This window comes from Pan troglodytes, chromosome 11 (assembly GCF_028858775.2).
Source record: "Pan troglodytes isolate AG18354 chromosome 11, NHGRI_mPanTro3-v2.0_pri, whole genome shotgun sequence".
NCBI classification, from domain to species: Eukaryota; Metazoa; Chordata; class Mammalia; order Primates; family Hominidae; genus Pan; species Pan troglodytes.
Window position 1 is genome coordinate 48,977,999 of NC_072409.2, and position 26,318 is coordinate 49,004,316.

Sequence of the window (26,318 nt, forward strand, 5' to 3'; positions counted from 1 at the left end):
CCCAGGGCTGAGGGACAACCCTCTGGGCCTGGCCGGGAGGCAAGAGAGATGGGAGGTGAGGAGGAAGGAGTGGGGAGCAAAAGTGGGGGGAAGGGGAGAGAGGTGGAAGAGTGTTGCGAAGGTGAAGAAAGAGGAGGAAAAAGAGAAGGGAAGAAAAGAAAGGTTGGGGGAGGGGAAGGAGGGAGGTGAGCAGGGGCGAGGAGGAGGGAGGAGGAAGGAGGAAGAAAGGGGCGGGGCCAGAGGAGGGACGAGAAGAAGGGGGAGGGGAAGGGAAAGGGGAGGAGGCGGGAAGGGAGGGGGAGTGGAGGAGGGGCCTGCGCGCCCGCCCCGCGCTCTCCGTCCCCGCGCCGGCCTCAGCGCCCTCGCGCGCCGCAGCATCCCAGCCGCCGCTGCCGCCGCCGGGCCTCCCCGCCACCCCCTCCCCGGCCCGGCCGCCTCCTGCCGCCGCCGCCGCCGCCGCCGCCGCCGCCGCCGCCATTCCTGGCGCCCGAACTCGCCCGGCCGGGAGCCGCCGCGGGCAGGACGCGCGCTGCAGGTAAGCGGCCGGGCTGGCGCGGGAGGGAGGGCGCGCGGGGCCGGGCAGGTGCGCTGGGGGCGGCCTGGACCCTCCGCGGAGCCCCCACTCCACACCCCTAGGCTCCTCACCGGACGCTGGGGGCCCTCCCCGAACCCCTGCAGGAGCCTCCTCCTGGGATCCCCGGACCCCTGGACTCCTTCCTGGATCCCCCCGGGGCCCCTCCTGGGACGCCTCCCAGAGACACCTACCCGGACCCCTCCGACCCCCTGGACCTCTCTGCTATCCCTCCCTGGCCTTCTCCCCTTCCCGGTTGCCTCCCCAGTCCCTGCGCGCAGGTGGCTCCTCTGGGCGCGGGGGAGCGGGGGCGCGCTGCAGACCCGGGCCAGGGAGGGGGCGGTGCGCTCGGCCAGGCCCCGTCGCGCCCCGGCCCGCCCAGTCCGGCCCCGCCAGGTCAGGCCCCACACCGGCCAGCCGGGCTCTGGCCGGGCCCCCGCGGGCTTCTATTTTGGTCGCGGAGGCCGCGGACCCTGTGCACTGGACCCGGCGCCGCGCACTCAGACAGGTGGGGCAGGTTGGGCCGCAGTGGTCAGGTCGCCGCCTTGGCAGTGAGTGCTGCAGGCCTCGGTTTCCTTTCGGGTTTTGGTTGCATTATTCTAGAACAGCCCGGGAGAACCACAAGCCTTAGCTTGGGCTGCACCTGTTGCAGCCGCCTAGTGAGCTGCAAGGGGCTGGCTCTACTGGGGTTATGCCAGTAAAAACGTGTAAAGGAGAGTTGAACTCGTGGTTGTCCTCTATTTGTCTGGCTTAGTATTTTGCGGGGTAGGTGGGGGAGTGGGTGAATGGGAGTCTGTAGGTGGGCAGTTTGCGTCAAATGAGGCCTGATGTCGAGGGCTGGGTCCTGCTTTCCGGAACGTTTTCCACATGAAGTTGCTTTGCTTTTGTTTTGAAAACCTCACTCTGTGTTGAGCACATCCCAGGCTCGTGGGTGGCCAGGCCCCTGAAGGCCAAGCTGGACGTGGGGCCTGGGGCCAAGCATCTCACCCTGCTGTTCTGAGTCTTTTCAAATCCACCAGGCGCCACGGAACGGAAGTTTCCTTTCCTGGGGGTGACGTGACACCAGTGGCCTGTCACCTCATATGTATCCTAGGCCTGGGGCCTGCCTGCTGGCTGCCCAGGCGAGGTTATTTGGGAATGTTTACTGTGTCCCAGAAACAGGCAGCTCTGGCCAGTGCAGGGGCAGGATTCTGGTAGAGATGATAATGCCCTGATTGTCATTTTGACAGTTGGTGTCTGTGTATATCATGTCTTGGTAGTCGTCAGCCAGAAGAAGAAAGCAGGCGGGCTCAGCATACCCACCAGGGAGGCTGGGGTGGGAAGATGAGGGATGCACTGGCCTGTTTCTGTGAGCAAAGACTGCCCTCCCATAAGGCCAGACCTTCAGACTGAGAAGAGTGTACGTGGTACACTCAGCGAGTCAAACAAAGAAATAAAAACACGTCACTGGTGCCAGGAGCAGCCCTGGGGTCCCAGGAGGGTGGGCCGCTTAGGAGTTGGTAGACGGTGGAACTCAGTGGCTGTATTTCAGAGTGCAGACAGGCAAAAGGCCACCGTGGGGATGCAGAGCCCCAGCTGCCATGCCAGCCCAAGGTCTTGCAGCACAGCACAAGGGAGGGACTCCATGGGAGGGGGCCCACCTCCTGAGAAGCACACCCAGAGTCTGTTGAAAATGCAGCCTTGCACAGACCCCCCTGAGTGCCTGGGGTCCTGGGCTGAGGTTTAGAGTGCAAGACCAGCGACCATGTTGCATTTGATATCCAGTGGGTCTGGGGCCAGGGAGATGTCCTTGGTGACAACATCCACTTGTGGACAGTCCTCTCCATGTGGACCGCTGGAGGCAGATGTTACCTAGAGCCGCTTTCCCCACACCAAATGGGTGTGTCTAGGCCAAAGCTTGGGAGTGCACGCTAATGGCCAGCTTTGACTGAGAAGGGAGGGAACGTCCGCTGCTGCCAGCACAACAGCAAAATCAATAATGCATTGCAAAGATCAATGGTTTTCTCTATCTTCTGTGCTTCTGCATTGAGCCTGTTCAGGCTTCTGCCTCTCTTGGTTCCATTTCTGTTGGGGAGGGAGGGATGGGCGGGTCCAGGAGGGTGGTTGCAGATTCTCCTCCTGACCCCTGGAGCCAGAGCTCCAGGGTTGGAGCTAGGACCCATGGGGATGAAACTTGCCACGTGAAAATATAGAAATAAACGTGCCATCGGCTGACTGTCGAGCTTAGTTGCTGAGAGAAAGGCTGCTGTCTGCTGTTCCCAACCAGGGCAGTTATTTCTTCTTTGAACTTGGACAATTCCAGGAAGAAGACTAGAAGGTGAGAAGGGAGGTGGCAGAGGCACCTGGGGTGGGTCCTCTCTTCCCTGGGCCAGGGTCCGCCCTGGGCTCGGCAGATGCAGTTCCTCAGCCCTGCCCATTGCATCCCCATCCCCATCACCATTGCCGTCCAGGGTCCAGGGCTGCTGGAGGATATAGCTGCTGATTCGGTCAGGTGGAGAGGGTGTGCCAGGGCCTTCCCTGGAAGCTGGGTGGTGTTTTCGGTGCACTAGTTAAGGCGATCCTTGGGATAAGCAAATTTCTTTGCTGCTTGTGGCTCACTTTTCAGCTTCTGTGACCCTCCCTGAGCGAATTTGCCTTTAGCTGGGGGTGTCACAGCAGGGGCCCCAGCTTTCTACTGCCTTGCTGCTTCCCCTGGGGCATCAGCAGCCGCCTTCCCACAGCACCTGTGCAAGCCTCAGTGGGGGGCAGGCAGGGTCCTGTTATTTGGTCCAGAAGTTTCAGATGCTGCCCATGAAAGCAATGACTGCATCCCTGCCCTGGATCACATCTAAGTGGCACCCCAAGATTTCTGGCTTCGTTCAAAGACTGATCCAGAGCTGTCACTTGGATCAGCATTTGATCCAAGCATCACTCCTTTGAAAACTAGGCTATTGATGTGTCTCATGGACATTTGTGGAGTGAATGATGATTTTAAGGAATTCCTTAATCACAGCATCGTGGTTATGTTAGAATAACCTTCACCCTTTAGCGATAGATACTGAGTGTTGGTAGATGAAATGATGTTTGGGATCTGCCTCAGATTAGTGTGGGGTGGGGAAGCAGAGGGGATGAGAAGGGGCGAGATGGTCTGAGTGGACAGTTTGGGGTCTGGATGAGTACCTGGGTTCTTTGTTCTGTTCTGCCTACTTGCATGCACTTTGAAAATTCTCCATCATGAAAAGTTAATAATAATCGGAGATCTCCAATTCCTCCCTGTAAAACATGCCATTGGATTCTTTACTTCATGATGGCATCATTCAAAGGTTTACTTTAAAAGATGTGCCAATCTATTAAGTAGAAATGTCACTCCTTAGTGTAGACTATAGAGAATGTGCCCTCTCCATGCACAAATGCAGGCGCTCAGCACGGAAGCCCATCTGGAAGGACACACACCTGGTATTCAGCAGATCATTATGGAGCCGCCTATGTGGACCTGGTGCCAGGCGCTGCCCCAGGCTCTAGGGACTCAGCCCTGAGTGAAAGCAGCACTCCACAGTTAGCAAAGGGTGGGGCGTGTGTGAATGTGAGTGAGTGTGTGTTGGGGGAGGAGAGGGAAGAGGAAGAGGGAACCTGTACTTTGTCTTCTTTTTGTACTTATGTATGGTTTGTTTCAGTTACAAGGAATTATTTTTGGAATATCAAAATGAATTTTCAAAAAGTGGTCTTCATTAGGTCATATATTTTCCTCTGGCGTTTTAAATAGAATTTGATTTGTGGAAGTTCATGTTTCTACACATCTTAATAACAGATGAATTGGCTTCCATGAGGCAATCAATGAATCAATAGTTATTGACCCTCTGAATATGTGCTTTGTGGGCTATGAAGGATAGAAATCAATATGCTACTATCAGCATTACGGGAGACAAGACAAAGACCCTGACAATTAAATCATAGTACAATCCAGCCACAGAAGGGTTATCCTTACACTCAGTACAGAAACAAAGGCCAAGTCTGGTCTGGAGCCTGCGCCAGAAGGGTCCCCATTGCTGGTTGGCTGACCTGGACCTAGGGCTTGTTCCAGCATTTCCTGTGGTGTCTTTGTTTTCTTCTTCCATTTAGTAAAGTATATGTTAAGTAACCTAAAGCTATAGCAAAAACATAAGTGGTGCGTGCTGCATAGAAGTCTACAAAGTAAAAAGTAGAAATTGCTTAGAATTGTAACAGTTTTTGTATTTTCCTGATCTGTTGCAAGAAATTAGAGTTGCTTGAGCAGCCAGAACGTAATTTGCCTTGATGTAGAATGTGGGTGTTTGCTAGGCCTTATGATTTGTGTGTGTGTTTTGATTTTGTTTGGAAGGACAGAAAGTTTCCCGTTAGGCCTGCAATTGACCCACTTGGTTCTCACTGTGAGTTTAGGAGCTTTTGTTTGTTGTTGTTCCTGACCGGTGTGTCCCATGTGCTGTGAGGGCACAGCCCGGTGCTGCAGCAGGGCTGTGGCGGGGCTCTGAGCCCTGGGCCATCTTTGAGGGCTGAGGGTCTTGGCACATGTTCATTGTCGTGCTGCCAGGAGCCGCCTGCCTTTGCGCCTGCACAGAACCACCCAGTGGGTGGATGCACATTCTTTTCCCCCATCTGGATCACACTTATCCTGTATAGCCCCCTCCTTCTGAGGGCCCACAAGGAGCTGAGCCATCTGGGCAGGTCACAGTGCCGGCACGTCTGGTCCCTAGTGGGTGATGCTCCTGTGTCTTAGGTTCCTGACCTGAAGGAACTGCTTACCTTTCAGGGCCCTCCCAACTCTTGCACTTGTCCACTTGATGAAGTTTCACTGCTTCCCCAGAAAACACGTATTGAATGTCAGTCATGGCTGGGTGCCGGGGAATATGGTCAAGTGGAGGGAGATGGGAGGCTAACGAGAGGGGAGATAGATAGTTCTAGGTCCAGCCGCTTAAGGGGCCAGTGGTTTGTTGAGAGGGTGGTTGTGATTTAAAATCAGGTGGCCCCTGTGCCTTGCTGAGCCCTAGATGTAGGGGAGGTGAGGAGTGGTGAGGGGACACTTAGGCACACATGAGCAATGGTAGGAGGGCAGTGCGGGGCGGGCCTTGCAGGAGCTTGGGCAGTCTCCTCGGGTGGGAAGCAGGCTGATTGCAGGTGTTCTGTGAAGACGGAGCCAACAGGACTGTGATGGATCCCATGAGGGCTGTTGCAGCAAGCAAGGGGTCCAGGATGACCCAAGACTCTTGGATCGGGTGTTGGAAGGGTAGAGTTGCCATCACTCTGAGACTGAGGTCTTCAGGGGAGCAGTTGTGAGGATTCAGAGGGATGGTGTGGCTCTCAAGATAGTACAGGTGAGAGTCCTACTGAAGTGTCCCAGTGGAGGTGGGGAGGAGGAAGTTGGAGGAAGGGATCTGGAGTTTGGGGGAGTGCTCTGAGCTGGGACCCTAATCTTGGCAATATATTGTAGCTATAGAGATGACATTTTGAAAGGGAATTTGGATGAGACCACTAGGGAGTTGAGGTAGATGGAAAAGAGAAGAGGTCCGAGGACTGGGCCTGGAACAAGAAACCAAGAAGGTGCGGCCAGCGAGGTAGGGGATAACCAGAGGGTTCTGAGGGCATCCTGGAGGCCACACGCAGCTTGCATGAGAGGGGGGGTGACAGCGGAGGTCACGAAGGTGAGAACCGAAGACAACCTGGGGTTTATCCATGTGGTCTGGGATGGTGGGCTGAAGTATGGGGTGAGTTTCTTGAGAGAAGGAAGGAGGGGAATTTGGGACAGCAGGACCCTATTGCTTTTTCAAGAATTTTGCTGCCGTGAAGGGCAGTGGGGTCATGGGCAGATAGGGCTGAGGGAGGCCCGCTTGGAAGGGTTGCATCCTGAAGAGAAGGATGGAGCAGAGTGGGAGGAAGCCGTGAGGTGGGTGGGAGGGACAGAGACTGGCTGGGGCCGCCCCTTTGGTGAAGGGTCCCCATGAGCTGCTGTTGACTCTCGGTGTGCGCTGTGCCTCCTCTTGGCCCCGGGGCCCACAGATGCATGGGGCTGTCCCATCGCTGGTGGACTGTGAGCATTTTCCTCATCACCTTAGTGAGTGCTGGCATTGTCTCCAGGCCGGGCAGGGATGGCCTGCATTTTGCCTGCAACACTGACTCTCAGTTCCACATGGACTGAACGCTGGAGGAATGGGAGTGTGCTTCTCTGACAGTGGTCCCCGCACCAGCGGCATTGCACCCCTGGGAAATGCAGAGTCTCCCTGGCATCTGGAACTGTGGGGTGGGACCAGCCATCTGTTTTTTGTTGTTGTTGTTGTTGTTTTTGAGACAGAGTCTTGCTCTGTCGCCAGGCTGGCATGCAGTGGTGTGATCTCAGCTCACTGCAACCTCTGCCTCGTGGTTTCAAGCCATTCCCCTGCCTCAGCCTCCTGAGTAGCTGGGACTACAGGCACACGCCACCATGCCCGGCTAATTTTTTGTATTTTAGTAGAGACAGCGTTTCACCATGTTGGCCAGGATGGTCTCGATCTCCTGAGCTCAGGTGATCCACCCTCCTCGGCCTCCCAAAGTGCTGGGATTACAGGTGTGAGCCACGGTGCCCAGCCTCAGCCATCTGTTTTAACAGGCTCCCCAGAGGCTTTTGAACTGCTGCCCTAAGACAGGCCCACACTTGGGAGTGGGTGGGACAGGCCCATGGGGAGAAAGTAGCGGTCCCCAGGTTGGATGCACCTTAGACTTGGGGTGCTTTCCACGTGGAGTCCCACTAGAGGCAATGCTGTCCTACTCAGTTTTATTGACATGAATTATGACAAAATGTATTCACTTCAAACACACAGTTAACTGAGTTTTGACACATGTAGATAGCCATGTGACTGACACCATAATCAGGATATAGACCAGGATTTGGTAAGCTTGGGCCTGCAGGTCAAGTGTGCTGGGCCAATTTATTTCAGAATCATCTGTGGCTGCTTTTATGCTATTGCAGCAGAGGTGAGCAGTTGCCACAGAGACCATATGGCCCTGAGAATCCCCCTAAATTTCCCTGTTGCCCCTTTTCACTCAACCCCCTCTTCCCAGCAATTACTGATCTGCATAGATTAGATTATTATAGATTGAATTTATTTCTTCAATACTTTCAAAGTGGGAGCATGTATTTGACAGTTGCTCCTAGACCTGTGATGGGATTACATCCTAATCATAAACCCATCGTTAAGTTGAAGATATCCTAAGTCAAAAATGTGTTTGATACACCTGACCCGCCCAAAAGCATACCTTAGGCTAGCCCACCTTCAGCGTGCACAGAACACTTATATTAGGGCAGAGTCATCTAACACAAAGCCTTTTTTATAATAAAGTGTTGAATATAATTTATTGAATGCCGCACTGACAGTGAAAAGCAGAATGGTTGTGTGGATACTTGCAGTACCGTTTCTACTGGATTCGAATGGCTTTCACACCATTGTAAAGCCAAAAAATCATAAATGAAACCATTGTAAATGGGGGACCATCTGCATACTCTTTTGTCTAGCTCCTTTCACTCTGCATAATGTTTTTTAGATTCTTACATGTTGCTGTGCATACCGGCACTTGATGTCTTTTTATTGCTGAATAGTTGGTGGACGTTTGAATTGTTTCCTCTTCTGGGTTTATTGTGAATCAAAGTGCTGGGAGCTACAACTCAACCGCAAAAACTGCCAGTTAAAACGTGGGTAAATGTGTCAATAAAGGTGATTTACAAACGGCCAATAAACATGTGAGAAGGTGCTTAACATCATTAGTTGTTAGGGAAATGTGAATCAAAGCCACAGTGAGATACCATCTCGCACCCTACTAGCTTTAATTAAAAAAAAAAAAAGGAGGGTGGAGGGAAATAACAAGCGTAGGTGAGGTTATGGAGAAATTAGAACCCTCATACACTCCGGATAGAAATGTAAAATGGTGTAGCTGTTTTGGAAAAAAGTTTGGAGATTCCTCAAGAAGTTAAATACAGAATTACCATATGACCTAGCACTCCCACTCCTAGGTATATACCTAAAAGAATTGAAAGCAGGGACTCACACAAAAACTTATACACGGCTGTTCACAGTGGCACTATTCCAGTAGCCAAAGGACGGAAACCCAGATGTCCAGCAGTGGATGAATGGGTAAGCTAAATGTGGTATATTCATACATGGCCTATGATTCAGCCATAAAAAGGAGTGAAGCGCTGATACATGCTACAATGTGAATTCACCTCAAAAACTTTATTCTAAGTGAAGGTAGCCAGGCACAGATTAATAGCTGCATATTGTATTATTTCATTGATATGAAATGTTCAGAATGGGCAGATCTTTCCAGACAGAAAACACGTTAGTGGTTGCCAGGGGCTGGGGAGGTGGGGGAATGGGAAGTGAACACTTAATATGCATTGGGGTTCCTTTTGAGGTCCTGGAACTAGATAGGGGTGATGGTTACATAACATTGCGAATGTACTAAATGCCACTGGATTATACGCTTTAAAATGGTAAATTTTATCTTACGAGTATTTTACCACAATAAAAGATGATATAAGACATGCTGTGAGCATTCGTGGGCAAATCTTAGCGTGGACATATGTTTTTATTTCTCCTGCGTAACTACCTACAAGTGGAATTACAGGGTTTCATGGTAAGTAGATGTTTAACTTGATTAAAAATCTGGCAAACTGCTTTGCAAAGCAGTTGTATCATTTTATGTTCCCACTGCTAACGCATGAGAGTTGCAGTTGGTTTACGTCTGTGCCAACACTTGCTGTTGTCAGTCTTATTAATTTTAGCTATTCTAGTGGAAATGTGATAGTGCTGTATCCGCGCAGTTTTAGTTGAGCGTCTTTTCATGTGCTTATTAGCTATTTGTGTATATTCTTTTGTGAAGTGTCTGTTCAGATCTTTTGATCACTTTTTAATTGGGTTGTCTTCTTACGTGTGAGTTGTAAGTGTTCTTTACATATTCTTGACTCAAACCTTTTGTCAGATATTTGTATTGCAAATATTTTCTCTCAATCTATGGCTTGCCTTTTTATCCGTTATATCTTTCAATGGGCAGACTTTTTGGTTTTAAGTTGTTTTAATGGTTTGTGCTTTTTGTACCCTATTTAAGAAATCTTTGTCTAACCCATAGTGATAAAGATTATCTGTGTTTTCTTCTGAAAATGTGGTAATTGTAGCTTTTATGTTTAGATCTGAGATCCATTTTGGTTGGGCGTGGTGGCTCACGCCTGTAATCCCAACAGTTCAGGAGGCTGAGCTGAGTGGAACACCTGAGGTCAGGAGTTTGAGACCAGCCTGGCCAATATGGTGAAACCCTGTCTCTACTAAAAGTACAAAAATTAGCTGGATGTGATGGTGCACGTATGTAATCCCAGCTTCTTGGGAGCCTGAGGCAGGAGAATCACTTGAACCTGGGAGGCGGAGGTTGCAATGAGCTGAGATCGCACCATTGCACTCCAGCCTGGGTGACAGAGTGAGACTCTGTTCTCAACAACAACAACAAAAAAATCTGTGATCCATTTCGAGTTAATTTTTAATGGAAAGAGCTAAGGATTGAGGTTCATTGTTTTACATGTAGACATCCGATTGTTCTCACACCATTTGTTTTAAAGTAAACAACAACAACAAGCCTCTTCTTTCTCCAGTGAGTTATGTTGGTACCATGTTTGTAAAGTAATTGACCATATCTGTGTGCCTTTGTTTCTGGATTCTGTTCTGTTCCATTATGGCTTATTCCTCATAGGTCCCAGTATCACACTGTCTCTGTAGTAACTCCTGAAGTCAGGTAGCATGACAATTTTGCTTCATTTTCAAAATTGTAGTGTCGGTTCTAGATCCTTTGCATTTTCTTATATACTTAAGATCAGTTTGTCAGTTTCTACAGCAAGCCTGCTTGGATTTTGGCCGGAATTGTATTAACTCCTTAGATCAATTTGGGAAAAAACATTGTAACAATATTTGGTCTCTTGACCAATGAGCATGGAATCTCCCTCTATTTTCATCTTCCTTTATTTCTTTCAGCAGTGTTTTGTAGTTTTGAGTGTACAGGTCTTGCACATGTTTTATCAGATTTACTCATAAGTATTTCGTATTATTATACATGGATTTTAAAAATTTTATTTTCCAGTTGTTAATTGCGATATATAGAAATTCAATTGATTTTTTCTATTTTTTGTTTATCCTGTGAACTTTGCTAAGTCACTATTTAAGTAGCTTTTTTTGTAGTCCCTCAAGAGCTTTCATATAGATAATTCTGATGATTATGAATAAAGACCAGTTTCTTTCCAGTTAGAATGCCTTTTACTCCTTTTTCTTCTTTTCTTTCACTTCTAGGACTTTCAGTACAATGATTAATAGAAGTGATAAAAGTGGACATTCTTGCCTGTTCCCAATCTCAGGAAGGAAGAATTTCAAGTTTTGTTGTTGTTGTTGTTAAGTATGATGTTAGGTAAAGATATGAAGTGCCTTTTACAAGGCGGTGGAAGTTTTTTAATTTTTTGAGAGCTTTTATCATGAGTAGGTGTTGAATTTCCTCATATACTTTTTCTGTATCTGTTGAGATGATCATAGGGTTTTTCATTTTTTGTTTGTAAATATGGTGAATTACACTGGTTAACTTTTGAATGTTAAATCATTCTTGCATTTCTGGCACAAATCCCACTTGGTAATTATGTATCTTTTTAATATATTTATTTTATATATTATATATATATTTATATATTGCTGGATTTGATTTGCTGCAATTTTATTAAGGATATTTGTGGCTATGTCATGAGGGATATTGTTTTCTTTTCTGGTACTATCTTTTATATTGTTATCAAAGTAAAGTTTGCCCCACACAATGATTTGAGAAGTGGTTCCTCTTACTATTTTCGAATAGTCTTTGTAGGATTGGGCTTCTCTTGCCCTCCCCTCCCCTTCCCTTCCTTTCCCTTTTTGGAGACAAGGTCTCACTATGTTGTCCAGGCTGGAGTGCAGTGGTACAATCATAGCTCAATCATAGCTCACTGCAGCCTTGACTTCCTGGGCTCAAGTGATCTTTCTGCCTCAGCCTCCAGAGTAGCTGGGACTGCAAGCATACACCACTATGCCTGGCTAATTTTTTTGAATTTTAGCAGAGACAGAGTTTCACTGTGATTCCCAGGCTGGCCTTGAATTCCTAACCTCAAGCCATCTTCCCGCTTTGGCCTTCTGAAGTGCTGAGCTTACAGGTGTGAGCCACTGTGCCCAGCCTGTCTGGGGTTTTCTTTATGGAGAGGCTTTTAATTATGAATTCAATTCCTTAACATAGGACTATGAAGATTTTCTGTTTCTGTTTGAGTCAGTTCTGGTTATTTGTGTGATTTATTGAGCTATAATTTTATATACAGTGAAATCTTTCCTGTTAAATGTACCATTCTGTGAGTTTTGGTTAATGCATGTGGTTTTGGTAAATATAACCATACCAAATCATTTCCACACCAAATCAAGGTATGGAAAATTTTCGTAACTCCAAAAATTCCGTCTTGTGCCCCTTTGTAGTCAGTTTCCTTTCCCCAGACCTAGCAACCACTGAGCTGTTTTCCATCCCTCTAGGCTTTTCCAGAATTTCATATAGAAGGAATTATACAGATTGTAGCCTTTGAGTCTGGCTTCTTTCACTCAGCATAATTATGCAGGTATTTGAGCAGTAAATAAAGCAATCAGATCGATGTCTCAGGAGTAACTCTGGCATTTCAGAGTGATGAATTGGAAAGACAAAGATTGGAGACAAGGGAAAGAAGTTATGGGACAAGAATGCTAGATGACGTTCATGGTGACCTTGTTATAAATGATATGCCAAACTCTATCCGTCTCATGGAGTTCTGACCACAGTCCTGTAAGACTGGGTCAGTTCTCACCTCTTGTTTACAGGTGAGAACAGAGAGAATAAGAATGTTATTCTTGAAGCCGCTCAGCCAAGAAGTGGTGAAGCCAGGAGTTGTGATTCGATGCTCTGTACTGAGGTCCAGCATCTAATGCATGCACTAGGAGGTGGCAGTTGGTTAGTGGTTTTTTTTTTTTTTTGAGATGGAGTTTCGCTCTTGTTGCCCAGGCTGGAGTGCAATGGTGCAATCTTGGCTCACTGCAACCTCTGCCTCCCAGGTTCAAGTGATTCTCCTGCCTCAGCCTCCCAAGTAGCTGGGATTACAGGCATGCGCCACCATGCCCGGCTAATTTTGTATTTTTAGTAGAGATGGGGTTTCTCCATGTTGGTCAGGCTGGTCTTGAACTCCCGACCTCAGGTGATCCTCCCGTCTTGGCCTCCCAAACTGCTAGGATTACAGGTGTGAGCCACCGTGCCCAGCCCGGTTAATGTTTTAAAGATTTTAAGGCACATGTACCCTTTGGCCATTGGAGTCTGAATGAGCTAGACATTTAGTTTATTTAAAGAATCATGAATGTTAAGAAGCATTTATTGAAAAGGGTGTTTCTCAGTGTTTATAAATAGAAAATCCAGATATAACCTGGGCAGCTACTGACAGTGAAATAGTTAGGCAGGATGTGCCATAGTAACATTGGTCACTCTTTAAAAATCTAGTGTAAAATATGCCTAATGAGATGAGAAGTCAGCATAATACATCATGTGTTAAGAACAGTTTGTGAACCAACATGCACGGCAAGGACTTACAATTGCCTAGAAAGCACTAGACCGTGTCCAAAATGCGAGTCAGATGTTTAGTTGATGACGTGCCTTCTGTTTTCTCCTTGGTGCTTGTCTACATTTCTCTGATTTTCTGCAACAATACTTGTTATGGAAATCACAAAGGAGAAATACAAAGGAAAAGGTTGAAAAATGTAGCTCTAGAACACACACACACACACACACAACATACTACACACATATCCCTCCACCACCCACCCAGTACACACACACCAAACAACACACACATACACATCACACCACACACCCCATACCACACACTACACACATACCCCCACACCCAAACACCCAGTATACACACATTACACACACACCACACAATACATCCACACACCACACACCCACTGCACAATACATCCACACACCACACCACACATTCCCCATACCACACACTTCACACATACCTGCCACACCACACACACATAACACACAACACATCCATACACCACATCACATACCACACACACAGCCACCACACTACATACACACACCACACCACACACACACTACATATATACTGCATACATACACCGCACATCACACCATGAACACCCCATGCTACACACATACCCCACCATGTATACACACACCATACACGTACCTCCCCACCCCACACACCCAGTCCATACACACCACACACACTACACAAACCCACCACGTGGTACATACACATACCATGCCACACACACACACAAAACACACACAACACACACTACACATACACACCACACACACCACACATCAAACCCCACACATAACACCACACAGTCATATGCTGCACGCGCCGCAGCACACACAGCACACACACACCCCGTATGCATCGGAGTCTTGAGAGCTTTGCACACTTTTCCTAGACTGGTCATGCGTGCCTTGTTCCCAGAGCAGGTGGGTGTTTTGCAGCTTGTTCTGCTCCTAAAGGGCACGCAGGCAGTGAAGCCGGCCGGCCCCTCGCTTGCCTCTCCCAGATGCAGCCCAGCTGCAGGTGGGCCTGCAGGGCGGGGTGGCCGCGGCGTCCTCTTTAAGGCTCCAGTTCCTGGGGGAGCCCGGAAGCCCTTCTGTGCCTGCCAGCTTGTGCGCAGCCTCAGTGGGGCCCGCCCTCTTCCTTAGTGGGGTTGTCCCTCAGTGGTTGTTGGGGGACTGTAGGATTATTAAATGAGATGACTGCTGTAATATCCCTTCTTGCCCACGTTTGAACTGAGACGCATGTGGAATTCAGTGTCATGTTTGAAACCAAGCCTCAGAGAGGTTTCAGTGCATGGACCATATTGCTAAAACATTTTTTATTACAATACAAAAGCTTCTTGACCATCAGGCAGCCTGGCTGTGTGGGTGTCTCATGCCTGGCTGGCTTCAGACGCTGACAGTGACCCACATGCATTTTATATTGTGAGGCAGCACACGCACACACGCACACACACACAGCACACAGATGCACACATGCCGGTAAGTTTTGCTCATAACAGCCGCCCTTATCTGTGACACCCCCTGATATTTTTATTTGATTATATTTGTTGAAAAACTGTGTTTGCAACCCCCAGATTGAGAACTACTGACCCCCATGTGACATCTGGCCCTATGTGTAACTGCATGGAAATGTAAAAATTTTAGTGTGAAGTCAATGTGTGTACACTATGTATTATTATCGTATTTCTCACATTGGCTGACTTTGACCATGTACTCCTCTACCGCTTGATTTTCCTCTCAGTGAGGCTAATCCCCACATTTCTGGGGCTGGACATGCCTTAGAGCCTTCAGCACAGTGCCTACCCCAGGGGCTGGTGTTGGACCGCAAGCCTGAGAACAACAGGGCAGGAAAACTGGGTCAAAGCAAAGCTCTTGAGCAGGCGGAATTGGATATCTGGCTTGTCTTTGAATGCTGAGGGCAGTGGCTTGGGTTTCAAATGTGGAATCCTGCGAAGCCGCCTGTCTCCCTTGGTCTTGCCTGTAAGCAGCGGCTGCGTCCTGGACGTTCTGTGGGGCTGAGGTCTCTCCATGCAGGGATCTGCCATCCTCATGTTCCAGTTCCTTCCACAAGAGCACGGTTGGAGCAGGGCTTGGTTTTTGCCAGCTTGGCAAAACCAGAGAGGTGGTGAGAAGGCGATTTTTAAAATAGACACCAGTCGCTGCAGGACCTGGAATCAAGCCTTCGGGGAGATACAGACTCCATTTATTTACAAGTAACCGCTCTGTGACTCCAGCCAGTGGGCACAGGTTTTATTTCAACTGGAAGAGAGTGTCATTTAATAATTAGCACATTTAGGGCTGCAGAAGGGATAGATGGCTTAGCACAGATGTCTCGCGGTGGAAATGAAGGAGCCCTGAGAATGCAGACACGCTCTCTCCCCTTTCTCTTTTCTCAGCAAGGAGACCATGCTCAGGCCACAGTGGCATTCTCTAAATAAGTGATGGTGTCATCTGGAGACTTCCACTGAGACATTTTGTGTCAGGACTACTCTGAAGCCTTTTCAAGCACTTACATTGTAGTTGCTACAGACGGAAAAACACTTGGCCAAGCACAGCCTTATTCATGAATTGTGTCAGGCCGGGAGTCCGTTCCTGCTGGTGTCACCCTCCCCAAACTGCTGGGCTGGGGGCCCTCTCCTTGCTGCTGGAGGAGGCAGAGCGTGCCTCCTGCTGCACAGGAGACATTTGCTACAGTGCAGTTATCCTGAGCTTTGCGGGGCCTTCTGCTGCTGGGGCTGAGAATGGCTGGGAGGCTTCCCTGAGGATCAGAGCTGTTGCTGATGCCTGTGTAAACCCTAACGAGTGTGGCCCGTGCTGTTCTTTGCGTTGTGACTCTTCCAAGTGCCTGTCTGATCAGAGCTGACATGAAGAGCAGATTCCATGGTCTGAGACTCTGGCCTCGTGGTCGTCAGAGTGATCCAAGTGTGGCCTGCTTGGTGGCCTTGCTGGTGCACATTCTCTGTGGATATGTCCCAGGAGGGCAGCAGGATACAGCCAGCCAGTGGACGGTGGACATTGCAAGTGCTCTGACCGCTGTGAGCTGGTTGGTCCTCAACTGGCTTTGCTGCCTTCTTCTTAGAGCAGCTGGGTCGGCTCCATGGCCCACTACTTTGCAGTGGATCCCCTCACCCGTCTGGGCGGTGACCCCTCTCCCTGCCTCCTTTCCCCTCTTGGAGTCAAGGGAAGGTCATCGACAGGAAGCAGCAGCAGCGAAGCTCTCTCACCGGGTTTGCTGTTTTCATCTTTCCATCTCCTCCTTCCTTCTGCAGTGAGATATTTGCAGAATTTACTGTGAAGCACACCTAGCCTCAGTGTGCGGCCCTTGAATCTTCACAAATGGAGCCAGCCCTGCGATGCTTGGGAAGAGGAGCAGAGCACAGGGCCCTGGGGCCCCCTGCTCACCACTCCCCAGCTGATCACAGCGCAGGTTAATCTTGGCTGGCTTGACTCTGTGTGCCTTGGGTTCTGCAGCACATCCTTGTGCGTGTCACTCAGCATCCGTCTGTGACATTGGAGCTCACCCAGGGTCTTCTTCTCTTGCCTTGCCACCGCGTATTCCGGTGTGTGTGTCTGCCACAATTTAGGCACATTTATATCCGCCACGGGTGTCTGCTGCCCGCTCGGCTTCCAGTTTGAGGCTGTTAGGAATGATATTTTGAACATCCTTGCACACAGGCTGTGTTTTAGCCTTTTATTGTCCTTTCAGGACACCAAGGGCCCTCCAGTTCTTATGGCTCCACTTCCTGGGGCAGGTCTTGTCTCCGTGGTGGCACCTGTGGTTTAATTTTGTCTCAGACCTCCCACGTGGCACCCTGTTTCCAGTCCTGCTGTGAACCCTCTCCTCTGAGAAGGGGCCCCTGAACCAGCTCCTGTTGCTTGCTGATGGGCCCCGCCTCCCTCGCTGGACCCTCAGGGGTCTCTCCAGCTGTCCCCTCTGTGCATCCCACCCCACCGCCACCTGCTCACCCAGGCCAGGTGGGCACGTCCCTGTCATTCCTAACATGGTGTTTTTCAGCTTCACAGTTTCTGTCTCTGGCTGCACAGGGTCCACTCAATCTGCTGCCATCTACCCCTCGGAGAGCATGCAGTGCCTGCCTAGTGTGTCCCAGGTTCTGGGATGGCAGTGAGAGGTTGGGGGTTGGAGGAGAATGGACAAGACGTGTTACTTTTAGCAGGAGAAGGATGTGTGTATGTACTGATAGTGAGAGGTGACAGCCTGCTGGCAGTCCTCAGAGCCCTCGCTTGCTCTCGGCACCTCCCCTGCCTGGGCTCCCACTTTGGCGGCATTTGAGGAGCCCTTCAGTCCCCCACTGCACTGTGGGAGCCCCTTTCTGGGCTGGCCAAGGCCGGAGCCCACTCCCTCAGTTTGTAGGGAGGTGTGGAGGGAGAGGCAGGAGCGGGAACCGGGGCTGTGTGCGGCACTTGCGGGCCAGCTGGAGTTCCGGGTGGGCGTGGGCTTGGTGGGCCCCGCACTCGGAGCAGCCAGCCAGCCCTGCTGGCCCCGGGCAATGGGGGACTTAGCACCCGGGCCAGTGGCTGCGGAGGGTGTACTGAGTCCCCCAGCAGTGCTGGCCCACCGGCGCTGTGCTCGATTTCTCACCGGGCCTTGGCTGCCTTCCCACGGGGCAGGGCTCGGGACCTGCAGCCCGCCATGCCTGAGCCTCCCACCCACTCCATGGGCTCCTGTGCGGCCCGAGCCTCCCCTACGAGAGCCACCCCCTGCTCCACGGCGCCCAGTCCCATCGACCACCCAAGGGCTGAGGAATGCGAGCGCACGGCACAGGACTGGCAGGCAGCTCCACCTGCAGCCCTGGTGCGGGATCCACTAGGTGAAACCAGCTGGGCTCCTGAGTCTGGTGGGGACGTGGAGAGTCTTTATATCTAGCTCAGGGATTGTAAATACACCAATCAGCACCCTGTGTTTAGCTCAAGGTTTGTGAGTGCACCAATCAACACTCTGTATCTAGCTGCTCTGGTGAGGACGTGGAGAACCTTTATATCTAGCTCAGGGATTGTAAATACACCAATCAGCACCCTGTGTTTAGCTCAAGGTTTGTGAGTGCACCAGTCGACACTCTGTATCTAGCTGCTCTGGTGGGGCCTTGGAGAACCTGTGTGTGGAAACTCTGTATCTAACTAATCTGATGGGGACGTGGAGAACCTTTGTCTCTAGCTCAGGGATTGTAAACGCACCAATCAGCGCCCTGACAAAACAGGCCACTCGGCTCTACCAATCAGCAGGATGTGGGTGGGGCCAGATAAGAGAATAAAAGCAGGCTGCCTGAGCCAGCATTGGCAACCCACTCAGGTCCCCTTCCCCACTGTGGAAGCTTTGTTCTTTCGCTCTTGCTACTGCTAGCTCTTTGGGTCCACGCTGCTTTTATGAGCTGTAACACTCACTGCGAAGATCTGCGGCTTCACTCCTGAGCCCAGCGAGACCACGAGCCCACCGGGAGGAACGAACAACTCCAGACGCGCTGCCTTAGGAGCTGTAACACTCACCGTGAAGGTCTGCAGCTTCACTCCCGAGCCAGCGAGACCACGAACCCACCAGAAGGAAGAAACTCCGAACACATCTGAACATCAGAAGGGACAGACTCCAGACGCGCCACCGTAAGAGCTGTAACACTCACCGCGAGGGTCCACGGCTTCATTCTTGAAGTCAGTGAGACCAAGAACCCACCAATTCCGGACACAATAGGGGATACAGGGGCTTTGAGGGGATCTTGAGGGTGAGGCTGCCTAACGAGGACGGGGCTGAGGTGTTGAAGTAACGAACACTGAGTTAGAACTCAGAGCAAATCGGAAACAGCTGGTGGCTGAGCTGGGCGAAAAGCTGTAGTTTTTAAAACATGGTGGCCAATCTCGCCATTGCTGTCACTGAGATGCAGGGTGTCTGTCCCCTTGCTGTGGATCTGGGTTACTTCCTAACTGCCTTGATTGGTGGAATGTGGTGGGTGTGAGGCTGAGTGACCCCCAATGTGGCTTCCCCATTGTTCACCAGGATGCTGGCTCTGGGAGCCCTGTGATGCCAAGGAAGGAGTTGGCCCTTTGGCAGCCATGCTGTGAGGAAACCCAAGCTCCACAGGCAGCCATGGGAGCTCCAGTGGGCAGCCCTGGTATTCAGTCCCCTCCACTCAGGGCCCTGATAAGTGAGGGGACAGGCCTTCCAAGGACTGTAGCTGTAGCCCTTGGTAATTAGGTGTGTCAGCTTTGGTGTCCTTGGACATTGGAGCAGAGATGAGCTGACTGAAGCTGGGGCCCGCTGAGGCTCCTCACCCACAGAATTGGGAGCATAGTAACATGTTGCAGGCTGCTGAGTTCAGGGTAACATGCAACACAGCAGCAGTGACAGGAACAAAAGCGGTGGCTGCCCAAGGAGGGGGAAGGAAGGGCCTTGGGGTGGGGTGGGGTGGGGTGGGGGATGAGGGGCCATAGGACTCAGGTTTTGGGTGGGAGAGTGGAGTGTGAACAAGAGGCAGACCCCTAACAAGGGTGCAGTGAGGATGATTCATTTCATCTCATCCCACACATTTTCATAGTCTGTGTATTGGGGGCTTTCTTGCTTTCTCTGTAAATGAACCATGAAGGAAACAATCCCTTTTCATAGGCGCACAGGGGACATAGGGATGAATGTCTGGTAGCTGCCGTAAAAAGTACCACACACTGGGTGGTTTCCAACAACAGAAATTTATTATCCCAGTTCTGGAGGTCAGAAGTAAAAATCAAGGTGTCAGCAGGGCCACACTCCCCTGAGGCTCTAGGGGGGCCTCCGTCCTGCTTCTTCCCTCTTGTGTGGCCCCAGTGTCCCTTGGCTTGTGACACATTGCTCCAGTCTCTGCTCCAACATCACATGGCGTCTGCGTCTGTCTTTCCCTCTGAGTGTATCTATAAGGGCACTTGTCCCTGGATTTAGGGCCCACTCAGATAACCCAGGGAGATCTCATCCTGAGATTCTTACATCTAGAAAGACCCTTTTTGCAAACAAGATTGCATCTCTTCAACCTGTTACAGCACACAAGAAGGCAATTGAAATACTGCGCGGGCTGAGCTGGTGGCCCTGGTGGGCGGAGACAGGGCTGGCAGGCTTTCACCTTCTCCAGGATGTATTTCAGCAGGGCTTTATCAGCAGGAAAATGGAAACCACGGCTGCTTTTTGCCTTTGTGGGAAGCTGTAGAAATAAGAGTACAGTGGAAACTCTCTGCTTTGTAAAATAACTTCATGTTGACTCAGGGGGGAAACAGGAAAGGTGCCTTCTATCTTTTTTATGCGAGTTTTTCTCTCTGTCAGTGGGGCCTTTGCTTTTAAGGAGTGTTTCTACAAGAATACTTGTTGGATATTTAGTGTGAACAGGAAGTAAGATGTGCTGACTAACTTTTCCATTATTTTAATGGCATTTTTATTGCTCAGAAAATGAAGACAGAAAGCAAAGAGTGAAAGCTTTCATTGTGCTGGGTAAATGCCATAAACAACCTGCCTTTCTGAATTTTTTTCTCTGTGATTTTCAGATGCACACACATGCGTGCATGCATAAGTACACACACATCCATAGAGGGGGTGTTTCCCCAAAGCCGCGGTCATGCCACGCAGAGGTATGCACCTTGCTTTATTTGCTCACCACTGTGTCATAGATGTGTATGTTCTGCAGTGTGCTACGAAGCCGTGTGTGCTGTGTGTCCCTGGGGCCTTCAGTGGAGGTCTCTCCAGTCTGCCACACCCTTGACTGTTTTCCTTGGTGTACATTACTCTTGTCAAGGCATTGATTAGCAGGACACGTGATGGCCCCTGTGAATGGTGGAGCCCAGAAAAAGAAATTGGCAGTGTTTGTAGTAGGCCGTGTGTGTGTGTGTTTGGGGGGGGGGTGCATGCGTGTGTGTATGTGAATGTGTGTGGGCATTTGTGTGTGTGTGTGTACGTGCATGTACCTTGTGCATATATGCATGTGTGTGTGAGTGCCTGCCTGCACATGTGTGCTCATAGGTTCCAGAATAGCAGTGCACAGCATGCTGGAAGTCTGCATTCTGGGAGAGTTTCTTGGATTTAGGAGTCTCTTCTCATTAGGAGGCTTACTGAACTTATTTTACGGAAGTCTTAGTTGTATTTTTAGCCAAAAGATAAAACTTACCCCACTCTCCTCCATGCCTCCAGCTTGTCTAAAGTGAAATGGCCTGGGGAGAATTTGACATGGTAGTACAGTGATGTGGTGTGTTTCTCTGGGGTCAGATATGTCGGCTCTCCTATCCCTGGACAGGTCAGCCCAGTATCCCAGCCAAATATTGTGTATGTGCCTAGATCCTTCACAGGCATGACTTTTTGTTGGTGCCATGTGGTCATGGGGGCTTCCTTCCACAGTCAGGTTCTGCTCCGAAGTGGGGATTGGAGGCATCTCTGGAGCCTGGCGTGATACCTTTGCCATGTCCCTGATTGATTGTGTCGGTCAGGGTCCCCCACAGAAGTGAAACTAATGGGTGTGTGCATGTGTATGCGTGTGTAGACATTACAAGGAATTGGCTCACCTGATTGTGGAGATGCCACGAGTCTAAAATATACAGCAGGCTGGAGACCCAGAGAAGAATTGCAGCTCAATGGAAGGCTGTCTGGAGGCAGATCTTTCTGCTCTCCTCCTTGGGGGAGGTCAGCCTGTGCTATTCATGCCTTCAGCTGATTGGATGAGGACCACCCTCATTACAGAGGGTCATTTGCTTTACTCAAAGCCTCTGCTTTAAATGTTGATCTCATTAAAAATGTAATACCTCCACAGAAGTATCAAGAATAATGATTGGCCAGATATCTGGGTACTGTGGCACAGCCAAGTTGACATGTGACATCAGCCATCACACTGGTCAGTGCTCCCCAGTGCACGGGCCCCGTGGCATGCTATGTTTTATAAACCAGTGTGGGCCCTAGGTAAGGTGTGTGAGCTTGCTCAAGGTGTATTGTATGAAGGTGTTGCCCTGCTCCCAGAAGCCTGCCCCAGAGCAGGCAGGGCTTGTTATTCTTGCCCAGAGATCATCGGGCCAGCATGAGGTGGCCGAAGGTTGGCACTTCTTACATTCTAATGGCACCAGGAGCGAGGTCCGGGGCCTTGTGCAAGCTGTGCTCACACCTCAGCCGACCTTCTGCTTCTTAGGAAGGTTGCTTCATTCCGGTCACCATTGGCCCCATATTTAAGCATCAGTAATACCTTAGGTGCCTCTGGGGACCATTCCTGTTGTCCTCCTTCCAAAAACTGCTTCATTTTCCTTCAAAATGTGACATGGCTTGGACATGCTAGAGGCATTTATTAGCAGAAAGCCTGGGAGCTCTGCCTCCATGATATTTTCTTTTTCTGGGAAAAAAAATATTTGTGCAAGCCATGGTCATATCATTGTTTCCCGCTCTCTGTGAGCCTGCTGACATTGGCCTCCCGTATGCCTGGCGTGCTCTTATCAGACCTGTGTGCCATCCTGTGAATTCTGCCGTAAACAGTCACAGCGAGGCAGGAGAAACACAGCCTGGTGGTCCACGGCAGGCTTGGTCTGGACTGGATGGGAGCTGCCTGATGGATCAGTAGGGGAATGCAGAGGGGTGCCAGCTCCAGGACTGGTAAAGGTGGCTCTTCTCTTTCTTTTCCATCAGGTGCAATGTTGGAGTGAATGAATGATTGATGGGTGAACAAGTGAGACAGTGGAGCTGGTCACAGAGGTAGGAGGGACTCAGGTCACTGGCCGTGTGGTGGGAGTGGGGAGCTGAGCCCATGCCAAGGCTGTGACCCATGGACCAGTCCTGGTGTGGTTGGGCTGGCAGGAGTGGGTGTTTGTTCCTGGGACTGGTGGTCAGCATGTGTCCCCTTCCCTGCTTCTCACTGGCTGAGGCTCAGGATCTGGGGGCCCAGCAGGCCCCTTCTGGCTCCCAGGTGGGTGGGGACATGGGTCTCAGTCCCACCTGCTTTCAGGCCCTTGGGGCTTCCTGCCCAGCCTCTGTGACACTGGTTCTCACAAAGCCAGGTCATTCCTGGCAGCCCAGGATGGCCTCCAGGTTGTAGCTGGTCTGTCCTCCAGCTGCAGGTTCTGCAGGTTCTTTCTCATCCTGCACCTCGACCCATTTCCCCAGGAGAGCCTCCTCCGGGGTGGGCCCGGAGCTGGGGAGAAAGAGGGGTCTGGTGACCACATGGTGCCAGCAGGGCAGCTGTGAAACCCTCCCTGTAGCCCCAGGCACCCTCCTCAGGTTCTAAAGCCAGAGCTGCTGCTCTCAGAAGTGCTTTCTGGGACTTTTCAGGGTGGGACACCAGGGGCCTCCGCAACAGGGACCCCTATTGCAGGGGCTGACAGTCACAGACTTGAGAGCAGAGTCTCTGGTCTTGAACCCAGCTTGGCCTTTCTCTACGGAAAGACTTGGCCAGGAGGAACGTGGTGGTGTGGGAAGAATCTGTCTGGCTTTTTTCTCTTCTTTGAGGGACATATGTCTGTCAGGCAGAAGCTGACATGTGTCTGTCAAGCTACATGTGTCTGTAGCTTGGGGGAGAGTGGCTTAATATTTCATGTTTTAGCCTTTGTCCTCTTCCAGGGTGGGCTTGAAAATGATAATGAAGTGTACACACTGAAAAAACAAAAATCACCCACGGGTTCTGAAGCTCAGTGGGGTTCTGCAGGTGAGTTTTAGTGCTTCTGGTCATACAGAGAAAAACTCATGTAAACGCAGTTTACGCAGGCTATTTAGTTGCTGCTTTCATCTGTGTATACAAAGGAACATAGCTAGTAATTAAGAACATGGAGGCATTTGGATCTGTTTATATTTTATTTGTCCACTGTAATCTTTGTGATGTTCTTATTTGGATTCGAATGCTGGTGATTGCTAAACTCAAGCACAAACACAGGGTTTAAGCGAAGGTTAATTATGGCTAAAATGCTTGCGATGCACAGGGCTGGGTAAATGAGTCAGGCTGTGTTTATCTTCGGGGTTTATTGGTGCCAGGTGTCTAGAAGCAGCAGTTTGAATTTGGACATCTTTGGAGGGAGGTTTCTTGGCAACCAAAGGGGGAGGTGGGAGGACTTGAGCCCAGAACTTGGTGCCATGCATCAGCAGAGTGGCTGGAACTCCTTTGGGCTGGGATGGGGACCGTGAAGGCAGCCCTTGGGGGACCCAGAGTGCTGCTGTGGGCATGGTACCCGTCTTCTCTCTGCCCTACTTCTCTGGGGGATGCCTGGGGAGGACCTGAGAAAGGGAACTCAAATTTCTGTCACTGATTGACCAGCCTGGAGTCTCTGTAGCCCTCTGACTGTCTGCCTTCACTTCTTTCTTCTTTTTGTTTTTTTGTTTGTTTTGTTTTGTTTTTTGAGATGGAGTGCATTGCCCAGGCTGGAGTGCAGTGGTGCAGTCTCGGCTCACTGCAACCTCTGCTTCCAAGGTTCAAGCGATTCTCCTGCCTCAGCCTCCCAAGTAGCTGGGATTACAGTCATGTGCCACCATGCCCGGCTAATTTTTGTATTTTTAGTAGAGACGGTTTCACCATGTTGGGCAGGCTGGTCTCGAACTCCTGACCTCAGGTGATCCACCTGCCTCGGCCTCCCAAAGTACTGGGATTACAGGTGTGAGGCACCATGCCCGGCTGTTGTTTTTGAGACAGGGTCTCATTCTGTCACCCAGGCTGACTCCCTGCAACCTTGAACTTCAGTCCTCCCATGTCAGCCTCCTGAGTAGCTGGGACCACAGGTGTGCACCACCATGTCTGGCTAGTTTTTAAATTTTTAGTCTACTAAAACCTCATCTAGACCTCTAGATGAGGTCTTGCTGTGTTGCCTAGGATGGTCTCAAACTCTGGGACTCAAGGAGTCGTCCTGCCTCGGCCTCCTAAAGTGCTGGGATTACAGGCGTCAGACCCTGTGCCCGGCCTTCGCTCCTTTTTAAGGTTCGGGTCAGCTCCGAATGGAGCACTGCTTGCTCAGGCCTAGGATGTTTTGTTGTTGTTGTTGTTATAGCACAACTTACATATTTCAAAATGTAGTATCATTTACAATATCTTAGGAAAAGTGGCAGATATCTTACAGTATCTTAAGATAAATTGAATGAGCGCTTCCTTTCCAATACTTTATTTGTTGAGACAGGGTCTTGCTCTGTTGCCCAGGCGGGAGTGCAGTGTTGGCTTACTGCAACTTCAACCTCCTGGGCTCAAGTGATCCTCCCACCTCAGCCTCCTGAGTAGCTGGGACCACAGGCGTGTGCCACCATGCCTGGCTAATTTTTTTACATTTTTTATAGAGATGGGATCTCACTATGTTGCCCAGGCTGGTCTCAAACCCCTGGGCTCAAGCACCCCTCTCACCTCAGCCTCCCAAAATGCTGGGATTACAGATGTGAGCCACCATGCCTGGCCCTCTCCAGTACTTTGAGGTCTACAAGATGTATCTAGAAAATTTACTACTGTGGGAAATGAAGACTACTTAAGTTGAATGGGGGGAAAGGGGAAGGGCCTGGGGTTTTTCCTTTTGATTAACTTGTAACATTGGCCTTCGCGCAGCTGAGGAAGTTTCATATATTCCATAGACATCATTAAGCACCGACATCATTAGGCCCAAAGCTCTTGCAGGACATCTTTGAATGCTATATGAATTCTGCCGTTTTGCTAGCGGTGATTTGGCTCTTGGGTCCACCATGTCATTAGGACTGTTAACTCCACTCAAATTAATTTTTGTCACAAATCTTACAAAAGGGGGTGCTTCTCAGTGTTTAGGTCCACATTCTATTTTAAGGCTGTATATTTGGCTTTCATAAATTGTTCTTGGATGCCCAGTGATCATTCCTGTCCATCTTGTAAGTGTCTTGTCTCCATCATCTTCTCAATCCCAGCTAACTTTGCCATCTCCTCCTCCTTTCTGGCCTTCATCGAGTTCTTACAACAGTCAGAAATTGTGAAGGACTTTTACTCCCCAGCCCTTGGTGGCTGCCATCTTGTGTTCTTTACCCTCCACCAGTGACTTCACCTTTGGGATGTGTTTTACTTACTTTTCAGTTGCCTCCTGTGGGAAGCAAAGAGCATGACTCTTTTAAAGTCAAAAGGATTGTGCAAATTGACCCAGGACCTCTGTTTCACATTTAATCACAGAATTAGAAGCCCCTATTCCTGTGTGCACCTAAGCGGGCATG

The 26,318-nt window shown here is 50.1% G+C and overlaps 1 protein-coding gene and 1 pseudogene across 20 annotated transcripts in view; one reads left to right on the forward strand and one right to left on the reverse strand.

The window, feature by feature from the left end:
• Positions 1–306: 306 nt before the first annotated feature.
• Positions 307–26,318, forward strand: part of SEMA4D (semaphorin 4D) — a 136,293-nt gene continuing 110,281 nt past the window's right edge. For 8 of the 20 annotated variants that reach the window (XR_010148661.1, XR_010148663.1, XR_010148660.1 and 5 more), the window contains exon 1: positions 307–535. The gene's annotated coding sequence lies outside the window, so the exon portion shown is untranslated. Of the gene's footprint in view, positions 536–950; positions 1,080–2,798; positions 2,889–18,489; positions 18,809–22,814; positions 22,881–26,318 lie in introns of those variants that run through there. The other 12 variants (XM_054658243.2, XM_054658238.2, XM_054658236.2 and 9 more) reach the window with 9 other exon arrangements.
• Positions 23,184–26,122, reverse strand: LOC104007921 (ubiquitin-conjugating enzyme E2 variant 1-like; annotated as a pseudogene).